Source organism: Anomalospiza imberbis, chromosome 4 (assembly GCF_031753505.1).
Source record: "Anomalospiza imberbis isolate Cuckoo-Finch-1a 21T00152 chromosome 4, ASM3175350v1, whole genome shotgun sequence".
Classification (NCBI taxonomy): Eukaryota; Metazoa; Chordata; class Aves; order Passeriformes; family Viduidae; genus Anomalospiza; species Anomalospiza imberbis.
This window is the reverse complement of record NC_089684.1, coordinates 7993597-8006880: the sequence shown is the minus strand read 5'-3', so window position 1 is coordinate 8006880 and position 13284 is coordinate 7993597.

The window sequence follows — 13284 nt, the reverse complement described above, 5'->3', positions numbered from 1 at the left end:
TACAATAAAATGATACATGTCAGATTCCCAAGATCCTGACAGACTCTGCTGATATTTCAAAATTTCCCTTTAGCTCTATTTCTTAGGATCTGATTATGACTTGTATCTATTTAATTAGTTTCCATTTTTATTACAAAATGAAATATCCACTTAAATTAATTTGTTCCACTCTTAATGTATTATCCAGCCTATGATATCACAACTTAACTGCCACTTCTTACTAATCAAAAATCTAAAAAACAAAAATTCAAACTTTAGAAAAATATCTTGTATTTCATTTCATTTCATTTCATTTCATTTCATTTCATTTCATTTCATTTCATCTGCAATTGTCAGCAAAAAAAAAAATAAAGAGTATTTTCTGGCTAATGGTCTTATGTTTCACTGTACCAGCAACTCAATTCACTTAACTAAAGGAAACTTCTTCGAAACACAGTGCTTTGCAAATGTTCAAAGTTAGTAGAACTCATAGTCTAAACACATTAACAATATTTATGCTGATAGATATGCACTCTTCCAATTTTCAGTAGACTGTTTTGTTGGCAAAACCTTCACAGTATTTCAAACACTGCTAATATTTAGGAAATGCTTCTTCTATTTCAAAGTACCTGTAAAGACAGCTGTCAGTATCCTATGTCTTAGCTGGAAGCAACACTTCCTAACTGCAGTTGGTTTTGAAAAATACTGATAATTAATGCTTGCTTTATGTTTAATAGACTGTACATCTGGTTTAACAGTCTGCCAGACTCTTAATTTTTCAAGACATAAGTAGATTGACTTTTTTCTCTAGTTAGAATTCTTGCACTTTGTTTTCTTTTTCCTGGGATAGCAGTGAAAGAAATTCTTAAAAATAGGATGTGTGCTGGCACGGTATCTACCATTCAAAGAGTGTATTTTATCCAATATTGAAAAATGGCTAATTGCCAGAAGTTAAACAGTGATACTCTAAAAAAATCCCTAAATGATGTTAAAGTATGATTTTCTTTTTTCAAGTTACAACCATACCTTTAATGTTAAAACATATCTTGTTCACACTAAAAAGTTAGAGACCTCTTACTGAATGCAGTACAAGCAACTAGTTGCTGTCACACTGCACAAGTAAGTTAAGCCTGTGTCCTGACTCTGGCCAAGACAGGCTTTATTGTTGCTGTAGCTGGGAGGGTCATGGCTAGGACCTGGAGATGATTCTGTACCACTTCACACAATTTCTGAGCCTGGGGGAAAAACACTCCCTTCCAGGAAGAAAGGGTACTTTTAAGGGCAAGTATGTGTGGTGGAGGAGACAGTGGGCTATTGGCTATTGTTAGAGAATTTTATGTGAATCATTACTTTCTTGTATTGTTGCTGTTACTGTTAATTTTCTTATCCTATTGCTGCTTCCATTAAATTATTTTTATCTCAACCTTTTGTGCCTCCCATTCTACTCTCCGGCCCTCTCAGGGGAAATGGGGATGGGAAAGAGGGAGAACAAGTGAGTAGCACATGGTTTGAAGAGTTTCAGTGGGAGCACCAAATTCCAGAGCAGCATTCCTAAACCAGGACAGCTTGCAAATCCACTTCAATTTACAGTGTACAGTTTCAGTTTACAATTTAGAAAAGCAATAGAAATAACCAGACAGATAAAAATGGGAGGAGGCATCATTAAACAGTATATTTAAGAAGTATGGATCACTTCAGTATGTTACTTACTGCCTCACCTAACTTTTCTCTTATTTTTTAATAAAGGCCATTATTTGTATAATTACACAAGTAAAAGAATTAATGAAAAAAAGTGTTTACAGTGAGTTTAAGTTACAGATTTCAAGAGGTAAAGGGCAATCTAGTTACAGAGTTTGCTGTTAGAGGTCTCTGTAGAAGATAAAAGGTGAAAAGATGGAAATAGAGACAAATCAGATATGTACCACAAAGCAGAATAAAAATTAGTGACAAATTTGGACAGTCTGAAGATATTAATATTTAACAGAGTTCAAGGCAGTAAAATAGCAGAAAATGATACATCAAGAAAAAAACTTACTATGCTTATCATCATCAACTCTTCTTTCGGTTATAATCAGCTGGAAAACGTGAAATTTCAGGCTATCAAAATACCTACTTTATGTAAAAAAGTTTTTCCCTGTTTTACTTTTTTTCCTCATCATTTTTATCCCCGGGTGTACTTTTTTGCAAGAAAAATGCCTGGTATATCACTGAGTATAGCGATGCTACAGGAACAGGAAGGGCTGCTATGTAATGTCAGAACACATTCTAAAACCTGTTTCATTCTTAAAAAAAGAAAAATAGTTTCCCACAGTATAAATTGCACAGTAGGTACACAGTATTGTCATATGCAGTAAGATATTTTGTGAATAAGGAATGACAGAAAGACATAAAATATATAAATTGCTTTATTGCTAATGTTTGAATATCTGCCAAAAAAAGGAATTAATTTACACAGCCATTGTTATGGGAAACTAAATCTAAGTGTAACAAAATCTAAACATTAAGTTACAGAATGCTTTTTTCTGTAGTAAATAATGTTTAGAGATTGCAGGAATTCCAGGCAAGTCTTAACAAATATTAAATTCACTGAAGAAAAAAAGTTGGTAGAAGATATGAAAGAAGTTCTCTAAAAATACTATCTTTTTTGAGATAGAATGACAGCTATTTAAGGAAAATTTAAGAAATTTCTCTGAATGCAAAAGCAAGTGAGACTGTTTTAATAGAAACTCAAACAGAAGTTGAAAATACACAGACAATCAGGTCTTTTAACTCAGCAGAGCAGCATTGACAGAATGGTAAATGGAAAGCTTCAAACATTAAGAAAATTTAGTCTGGGAAATGCAAACATTTATTGGAATTAGTTAATTCAGTTCATATTAATTTAAATCTAGAAGATATTTCAAAATATAGTTTTCTCTGATTTTATGCTTGCTGTTCTAATATCTTTTTGGGTCTTAAAGTTGATAGTCTGGGAAGGGAGTAGAGTGAACTGTGAAAATTCCAAGTTCATTCACTAGAGAAATATCATGTCGATAGTAACTTCTTCCTCACTTTAGCATTGCTGGGAGTCACTTCCATATGGTTGCTGATATGCTCTATGGTTTGCTCTTTTTCGGTTTGCAAGTTTGTATTGTATCTGAATTTGCAGTGTTTGGTGCATTTACCTATTTGGCGGTGTGGGTTGTGGATTTTTAAAAATTTATTTGTGATCTTTAAATTGGTTTTACTCGGTCCTTAATGATGCATGTTTTTGATGACCAGTAATGTCTATTGGTGACAACCTTGGGCTTCCAGCATTAGCTGGTGCCTATACACTTTAAGTTCCTCCAATCACCCCATGGCTGTACTTGCCAATACTGTAGCATTATTTAGGGTCACAGATAGTTTACAAAGAGGAAATACTTGCTATTACTGTCACTTCATTAGAAAATATATATAACATGACATTTCACCACAAAGCTAAACAGAAGTAAGCAAAAGCTAAAACCAAGGGTGTAATAATCCCTTGTCATTTGATCGTTGCTATTACAAGCTGAAACACAGCTCCAAGCTGGTCAAGACCAGTGTGATTGAAGTCTATGTTGTTAGTTTAACATGAATCCTGTAAGCCTGTTACAGCTGTACCTCAATACTCCCTGGGTTACAAGGCTGTGCTTGTGCACTTGTCAAAATAGCAAAGGTCACTAACAGTGAAGGAGATAACAAGAACAAGGAGAGAAACACCAGCAGCCTTCTCCCCTCAGGAATTGGCTCTCAGTACTGAAACTGTCACCTAATGCTATATTGCATTGCTCTTGGAAGTGTGACTGCAGCTGAATGTGAAGAAATTAATTTCAAAGAGAAAAAAAGGGGGAAACTAGTGGAAATTTTTATAAAGCTGTTTCTCAGGCCAGGGAAACCTATAAATAAACCTATAAATAAAATAAAATATTTTTTTAAATTAAGTGCACTGGCACATGGACACAACTATAACAGATGAATGCTTGATAATAATGTCACTACTTCATATGTAGGCCTGAAATTAATATGATGGGCATCACAGCAAACCTATTGTCTTTTCAGCTGAAGTAATTTAGGACTATGAAGACTTAAAGAATGTAGCCACATTCTCAAAATTCTGGGCCCATAAGGTAAGCGACCACAACAATGGAATTTGAAATAAGTGCAGATGGCACTGCAGGAAACAGCTAATTCCAGGCCTAACTGAGGCAAAGGTTTGGTTAGCATCTGGACAAAAAATTCCCACCTGGAAAACTGGGGGGAGGGAAGCAAGTGCTTATGCACATGCCATTTCTAATTATGAGAACAGCATCTACAGTGGTACCTCCAGAAAAACAACTTGGGACGCTAACAACAAAGGCCAAAGTGAAGAAGGACCAGCAGGATACCACAGGAATCCATGTGGTAGTAATATCTTTTTCTTCATCTCTCCAATCTCTCTTCCTAGCTCTTTCTCTCTCTTTCTACCTCATATTTCCTGTTAAATAAAATCTGTACTATTGACTTTGGCACATGGTCCTGTTTGCACCTTAATTTGAACAGTGTCATTTCTTATAATTGGTTCAGAACATTATTTTGGTGTCAGAATGGGAATGTTGTTCTTCTGTATTAACATTTGGAAACCCTGCCAAGTCCTTGTTCTGAGGGGGTTGTGTTAACTTTTGAAAGTTTTCTGACAAATTTCCCCTGAGGGAATTTGTGTGTGGGTTGTGTAGTCCCCTCTGTGGGAATTTCTGAGAAAATGGTTATCCTGGAGGGACAGTGTAAAGAAAATATTTTGTTGTTCTTCCCTGAAAATTTGTTAGTCTCCCCTCTACCTGAGGCAGAGGGGCAATTAATTCCACCCCTCCTCTGGAAGGGAGTTGGCATAAGAAAATTGGGATAAAGAGCAATTAGCTTCCCAGAAACTTGAAAATGAAATAATACTATTTTTACATGATTTGGTGAAAGAATTGCACTCTCAGCTAAATGACAAGAATGAGAAAAAGGTTGCTGCTTGCTGCTGACCATGATTGTTTTAAGAAGATTCAGATGGAGCTTTAGAATGTGAGTGGAAGAATCTTAGGGAAAGAATTGCAGGATGTAGAAACTGTAACATTCTCAAACCGTGGTCTTCTGATTCAGATTTTTTATTTTAGGTGGAGAAGTTGAGAGATAGACAGTGAGTGAATCTGTTGTTCTTATAAAGAGCAAGATAGATAATTTGCATTGGCATCTGATGACAAGGAAGTAACATTATGACCCTTAATTAAAATTGAAACTATAAATAATTGTCAAGTTCAGCAAACTTCTGCTAAAATGGTGACCTGTGCAGCTACTGAGATGTCAAAATCTGGCCATAAATAAGCCAAGATTGAAATCCAGTCAGTATTAAAGCAGTAGAATGCCAAGAGTATGGGTAATACTTCCTGGGTAGCAAAGAGTTAAAATCACTGGAGTAAACAAAGCAAGGATTATCTGCTGCTCCCATGTGAGAAATGGAAATCTGTTAATCTTAACCCTAAAGAATACCCAGATAATCCACTATCACAATACTGGGGTTTTTCTGCAACACAAAATAAAATTTCCACAGTTGTAACTAATTTGGCTTTACTAAAAGCTGCAGCATTAAATGTTGCATACCCAAAGTTAGAATTTCTGACACTAGAGATGTGCTTTGTCGTTGGATGTATGGTCTTACACTTCCCTTCTAATCCGCTAATCTGGCTACTTTATTACATCTCTTATAATTGAACCATAACAAAGATTTGCTCAAATGAAAGCTGGGTCAAAACTTCACAGTAAAAGTGAACAAAGGATTATAAATGTGCATTGGAAAGATTCAGCCAAAAATTGTTTAATTCTTAGAAGTTGGTTGAGTTTGGTAAACTCTGAGATAATTAGTCTAATGGCAAAGAAAGAATCATAATCTTATAAAAGATGATTTACCTTTGAGAGTTTTATTTCATCATCCAAAGAACATTAAACTCTTCACATTTTTACTCCTTGAGATGTTTATTTTTTGTCTGACAATTTTAGAATTGACCCTTATGTTTACAGAAAAAAAAAGGATTTCTCACATATATACACAGTATTTGTTCCATTTTGAACACACATTCATATTCTGTGAAACTTTAATACTAACAATAACTAAATACAGCTTTTGTTTTTTTCTAGAATCTTATGCATCCTTCCAAAGAACTGTTAACCTTGATATGTGACTGGTCAGTCATATTTTGCAGAGAAGTGTCTGGGTGCGAGTAACTTCTGCGACTTATAATATCTTCTGACTCATCATGTCAGAGCTATGGACAATGCTCTAAATACCCATAAACACTGTTCAGTAGGCATAATCATGAACAGGGCCACACTGAGATATGACACTTAGGGGTTTTTTCCATTTTTTTCCTTTGGAGCTCATTGCGTTTTAAGTCTTTTGTTGCTGTCTTAGCTCTGGTTTTATTTTCTGCTTTGTCTTATCCCTCCTGAGCCATTATTGTTGTTCAACTTACATTTTAAATTGCTTCATTTTTTAAGATAGTGGAAGCATATTTATCATTTGTTCAAATTACTATATGACATTGTCATATTCTTATACGCTAGAACATACAACTCCACCATCATCCTCACTTGTATAATACTGAAAGTTATTTCAAATGTATGTGCAATAATTTTCTGCCTACCCCAGGGACTTGGTTATTCATAGAGCACCGTACTTTTGAAGACATACAGTATGATTGAATTTGTTGTGAATCACTTATAAATCCAAAGTAAAGCAAGACTTGCAATGCGATACATATGAATGTTATCTCTGCATACACAGGACTCAGGCAATACATAAAAGCAAGAAACACCAAAACAACAAAGGCATTTAGTACTAAATTATGTGGAATTTCTACCATGGCAACATTAACAATGTTGCCTTGTCAGAGCTGCCAATAGTTTAATCTGGTCATGGATTTCCCCCAAAACTCAAAGTTTTGTTGATGACAGGACTGGAGTGATAGTTAAATGGAGGGTAGACTTAAGTTAAAGTCACCAATCATACCTAAAAAAATACTGACATAATACATTATCTTTTTTTAAATGCCAGTTAAAATTTAAACAAAAAATCAAATATGAAGGTTGAACTATGTACAGCTCTAGTTCTGACAAAAAATTCCTTCTCATGAGTATTAATGAAGCTTGAGCTGACATTAGCTAAAGAGGATGCCTTTATTTTACTGGTGCTCTTTATTAAAACAGTGTTTATTACTGTTTCGTGACTTCATGAAAATATTTTCCAATTAAGATTTGTGTCATCGGGAACTCAAGAGGCATTAAGGATGGCCCTGTGCATGGTCAGGAACTGTACTCGATGATCCTTGTGGGTCCCTTCTAACTCAGCATAATCTGTTATTCTGTAATTCTTTTACAAGTAGTATAGTCAGGGCTTTTGATTGTAAAATGAGTTCTTCTCAGTACTCTTCTACTTTCTAAACAGTTCTTTTTGAAGTTACTGGTACCAGCAGCCCTAGGGAGCTGATTCTCTTCCTCTATTGCACTCTCATGAGACCCCATCTAAAGAAGTCTGTACAGCTCTGGTGCCTCAGCGTAAAAAGGCCAATAAATCCAGAGGAGGGTTAAAAAGATACTCAGTGGACTGGATCACCTTTTCTAGATAGCCTGAGAGAGCTGTGGTTGTTCAATCTGAAGGAGAGAAGGCTGCAAGACCTTAGAGCAGCCTTCCAGTACTTAAAGGGGGCCTACAAGAAAGCAAGAGAGGAACTTTTTATAGGTTATGTAGTAATGGGACACAGGAGAATGGGTTCAAACTGAGAGAAGGTTTAGATTAGATATTGGGCAGAAATCCATTTATTGTGAGGGTGGTGATGCCCTGAAACAGGTTGCCCATACAAGCTGTGTGTGCCTCATCCATAGAAGCACTCAAATCCAGACTGGCTTTGAGCAACCTGATCTAGTGGGAGTCTAGGGCAGACTGGTTGGAACTAGATTATCTCTAAAACATCTTCCAACCCAAACTGTTCAAGGATCCTGTGATTCTAAATGCCTTGCAACAAGGCTGCCTGGACATTTTTCTTCAGCAGTCTGATTGCTCCTTTTCTCTCTCTACCTTGAACTCAGATACAGATTTTTCCTCTATGGGTGGGTGAAAATCCAGGTATTTTACAAAAGTCTAGACCTCTGCTTTGCGTGTATTTACACACATAGACTCAGATGGATATATATATATATGTATATAGATGGGTTACACTAAGAAGCAGCAAGGATTCATCCTGATGTTCTATTAACAAAATTAAGAAAAACAGGGTGCTTAAAATCAAGCAGAATTGAAAATAAAGGTTTCCACTGAAAATGTGTGTCCATTGGAATATATACTATTACCACTTGTGCACATTTCCCTCCTTCAATGATAAGGAAATGGCTATAATTCAGTATATTAGATTCACCAAATCTGGAACAAAGAAAGGGGGATATCCAGTAAGGCACTGCATGTTCTGGGAAAAGATAGTCCTAAAATCACAGAGTACTGTCTTCTGAAAAAATTACAAGATGTATGTCTTATGTGCTTTCTGAGCAAAAGCAACAGAACTTATTCATAAAGAAATAAGCAACTGCCAGGTTGGCTATTAAAAATATGAATTTCATATAGTCTACCAAAACATGGAAATAAATGCTGGTGAGTTGTTTGGGTTTTGGGTTTTTTTTGTTTGTTTGTTTGTTTTTGATTTTGTTGTTTTTTTTGGTTTTTTTTTTGCTAGTTGGAGAGTTGGGATTTGTTTGTTTGTTTGGGTTTTTTGAAGGGGTGATGTTTTTTGTTTGGTTGGCTTTGGCTTTTTAATAGTATGGTTAAATTATCTTACCAGTTGGAACTTGCATTTGATATGTAGAAGATTTCTGTTAGCTAATAATTTGGTATCCACAGTACATGAGAAAACAGAATGAATGATGAATTCTAATGTGGTTTGGGTACTGAAAAATGGATCCTTTCTTATGGTATTCAGAGACATAACTCATTTTTTGTATGAAGTATTTGATTACAGCTTCTGCTTTTTGGCAGTTTTTTTTTCATAATGGTGCATTTTATATGTGAAATTAATAACATGAGTTGTCATGGATAAACAAGTGCCATCACATAAACTAAATGAGCCAAGCTACTAAAATGACTGGTAAATGAAAGTAAACAGCGAATGAAAGGAAGAATCATTGCAGGAGTTAAAGACAAATGATGTAAAAGCCTTTGGAAAGCAGCATAGCTCATATATTAAGCAACCTAAAGAAACATTTGACCAAACCCACCAGCACTGAGTTATAGGGTCTATTATTAGGTATTCAAAACTAGCTTCACAATCTGATAGAAAATTCAACCTTCTGCTTATCTGTTCCTGGAGCACCTTCTTTCTTCATGAAAACAAAATTAAATTTTAGTCATTTGGTGTGCTGTTACCTCAGCAACCAAAGGACAAAATGCAACCTGAACACAAACCCTATACATGCTCTTGCACTGAAGTACCACTTAAATAAATAGGACTAGTCCTCTGATTTAGAGTACATCTCACTAAAGAAACTAAGAGGTTCAAGTAAAAGACTGTGATTCTTGCATACAAGCATAGTATACTCTATGGAAGTTTTGGAAATATTTATGTAGTACCTATTTAAAAGGAAGATAAAACATTTTTGGTGCTACAGGTTACTGCACAACTCAGACAAAGTACTTATTCTGTCGTTCCGAAGGACATAAGCACATAACCAGAGAATCATCAAGGTTGAAAGAGATCTTCAATTTCATCTATTCAACTGTCAACCCATCACGACCATAATCACCCCTAAACCTAACCCCAAGTGCCACATCCAGACACCTCTGGAACACTTCCAGAGACAGTGACTGCACAACCTCCCTGAGCAATTTATTCCAAAGTTTACCCACTCTTTCAGAGAAATCTCCTTTTTATTAATATCTAATGTAAAGGCGTTCCTCCCTGGACCTTGGTCCTGTAGGGGAGCCCCTACTGGCCAGTCCGTGGTAGCCCAGATAGCTTGAATTCCTACCCACCAATTGACGGGAGGAGACTCAGAGCGCTTCTGTTCTTGCGGGTTTATTGTAGGTGAAGCGAGGGAAAAGGGAAGCAAGAAAGGCTCAGGGAGACAACCTCACAAGAGGGGACCTGACTCTGAGAGCCCATCCCCAGAGGAGGAGTCGGACATTATATCTGAGGGAGGAGAGGCGGGGTCAGGGTACAAAGGACCAATAAGATAGGATGGGGTGATCAGGGGAAAACCAATGGGAGAAGGAGAGAGGTGTGGCTTCAAACAGAGAACCAATAACGACAAATAGAACAGGGAACTTTCTAGAACTGGGGATGATACAACAGGTTGATGGACACTAACAGGGGAGGATACAACCGATGACAGACATAAGGAAAGGCGGGAATCCTAGAGCAATTATACTATTGCAGTATCCCACGGTAACCCTGTCGGATCTTCCCCTGGGCTGCCTCCCACAATCTAATCTGAACCTCGCTGGTGCAATTTAAGACTGTTTTCTCTCAGCCTTTCACATGAAAAATGGCAGAAGAGACTGATTCCCACATTGTTACAACCTCCTTTCAGGCAATTGTAGAGAGCAGAAAGGTCTTCTCTGAGCCTCCTGTTCTCCAGGCTCACAGATTCACTCCCTCAGCCACTCCTCACAGGACATAGAAGAAAGGTGAGGAATTTTGAGGAGTGCATGAAGAGGGCACAGTGATGAAGTTGTAAAAGGGATGATGGGGAGCTGGAGATATCCAACTTCCTCATGAGAGGAAGCAGAAGGACGAGCACTTTTCTCTCTGGTGAGCAATGACCCAAGGGAACCCAAGGGAACAGCATGAAGCTTGGTCAGGGGAAGTTATGTTGGGATTTTAGGAAAAGGTTCTTGACACACAGGGTTGTTGGGTGCTAGAAAGAGTTTCCCCAGGGAAGTGGTCACAGCACCAAGCTTGACAGAGTTTAAATGTTTGGACAACATTCTGAGGCACATGGCAGGGTTGTTGGGGTGGTCCAGTGACGGGCTAGGGTTTGGACTTGATCCTTGTGGGTCCCCTCCAAATCATATTCTATGATTCTGAGATACTCTTTACATCCTTCACCAGCTTTGTTGCCCTTCTCTGGACATCCTCCAGCACCTCAATGTCCTTTTTGAAGTGAGGAACTCAAAACTGGACAAAATACTTGAGGCATAGGTTCACCAGTGCTGAGTACAGAGGGATGACCACTGCCCTGGTCCTGCTGGCCACTCAATTCTTGATACACTGGCCTTCTTGGCCACCTGGACACACACTGGCTCATATCCAACTGGCTGTTGACCAGCACCACTAAGGTTTTTTTCCATTGAACAACCCTCAAACCATCCTTCCCCAGCCTGTAGTGCTGCATGGGACTGTTGAAACCCATGTGCAGGGCCCCACATTTCACCTTATTAAAGCTCATACAGTTGTCCTCAGCCCATTGATCCAGCCTGTCCAGATCCCTCTGGACCTTTCCCACTGTCCAGCAGATCAACACTCTTACCCAACTAGGTGTCATATGCAACTTAATGAGAAAGCATACAAAAAAAGATCATATAGAATGTATACATAATGAAGACACAGAAATAGTTATTTTATTTATACAAGAGAACAGTCCGTTATGCTATATTTTATTTTAGGAGAAAATATCATTTAGTGGAGGAAAAAACCAAACCACAGAGGCATAGAAGAAAAAATCAGTTAGTGGACTTTGACTCACAATGCTAGCAATGAAATTTGATTATTAAAGAAAACATGCATGTAACAGGAAAAAAATTCATCCAATCTGAAAATCAACTCTTTCACACTATCTACAGAAATTATAATCATAAATGGCTCAAAATTATTTTCAAAATACCCATTACTTTTAATATACTTTACAGCCATCATCTTTCCCCAAGGTCAGTTGTTCTCATGTTTACAATTTATTGATAACCTCTAACCATGGAAACCAGAATTAGTGCTACGCAGTAATTTTTTTTCATAAATGCAAGTAATAATTATAATGGCCACTTGCTTTCAGTATAAACCAACACAAAGACAATTTCTGATAAAGGAACTGAATGTGCAAGAAGCAACATGATGTCTATAAACTATTTATGAAAAGAAATTTAACCCACAAATTAAGAGCTAATGGGTAAAATATTGCTAAGCTTAGTCAGGTGAGTAATGTCATCTATTTCAGTACAACTCATACAAGTACAGCTATGTGATTTGACTAAAATGAAACCCTAAGCAACATCCGTAACAGCACTAATGTATGATAGATGCTCACCACAACAGCAATTAAATACTCTGCAGATCATCTAGTACTCTGATATCTGCTTTATGACTAGAAAACAAATGTGTTCATTTTTCTAGTCCATCTATGGTTTTTTCTTGATTGCTGATTCAATTGTAAAGGCTTCACTGGTGTGACTAATTTCAGTATAAGTGTTTTTCCCACTCTCTTCACCTCTATAATTACTTGCCAGGATAGAAAGCTTTTTCTGAGGATCTAACATAGGTCCCAAATGGTTGCATGTGTGCCATCTTGTCCATGTTTTATGTGAGGTGCTAATTAGTTACCTGCAGCATACTCCTAGATATAAATCCAAAAATATTTTTGCCTCAAAACAGACAGGTTTATTCTTTGCTACTTTTAAATTAATCTCAAACAGATTCATTGTGTAATTCAATTATTTACTGTCATCTTAATGTCATTGTATTGTTTGATAAAAAATAGCATCAATGCTCTGACCAGTTAACCTAAAGAAAAGATTCTTGCTGTATCTGCTTCTGCTTCAAAATAGAGGATGAAAATTAGTTTGGGGAGTTTTAACTTGTCTGTTGCTAGAGGCACTCTTCCTACTGCTGATTTAGACCCTCTTTTGTATCAAACTATTTAGCTAATGGTTCTGTTATGATTTACTTAATTTTGGTTTTGTTTATGTACAGTTCAGGGGTGTTTTGCACAATTTTACACCTGTTAATTTCAGAGAAATTGGTTATTAAGGATTTTGAAAAACTAACATATTATGGAAGAAAATTTTAAAAATAACTGCTAATTTCAAGTTTGCTGATTTAAGAATATTTATGTTCATGTACAATATTCATTTAAAGACTATAATCAAAATGTTCAGAAAAATATTATTAGTTCACTTTCAAATCACACTTATCTCCAGTCAATTTTAGGTGCATTTTTGATTAGTGAGGGTCCTCAAAACCTAACTGGCAACAATAATATTCTGATATGACAATTGTTATCTTTGGTACATGCAAAGTTTAAAACTGCCATTCC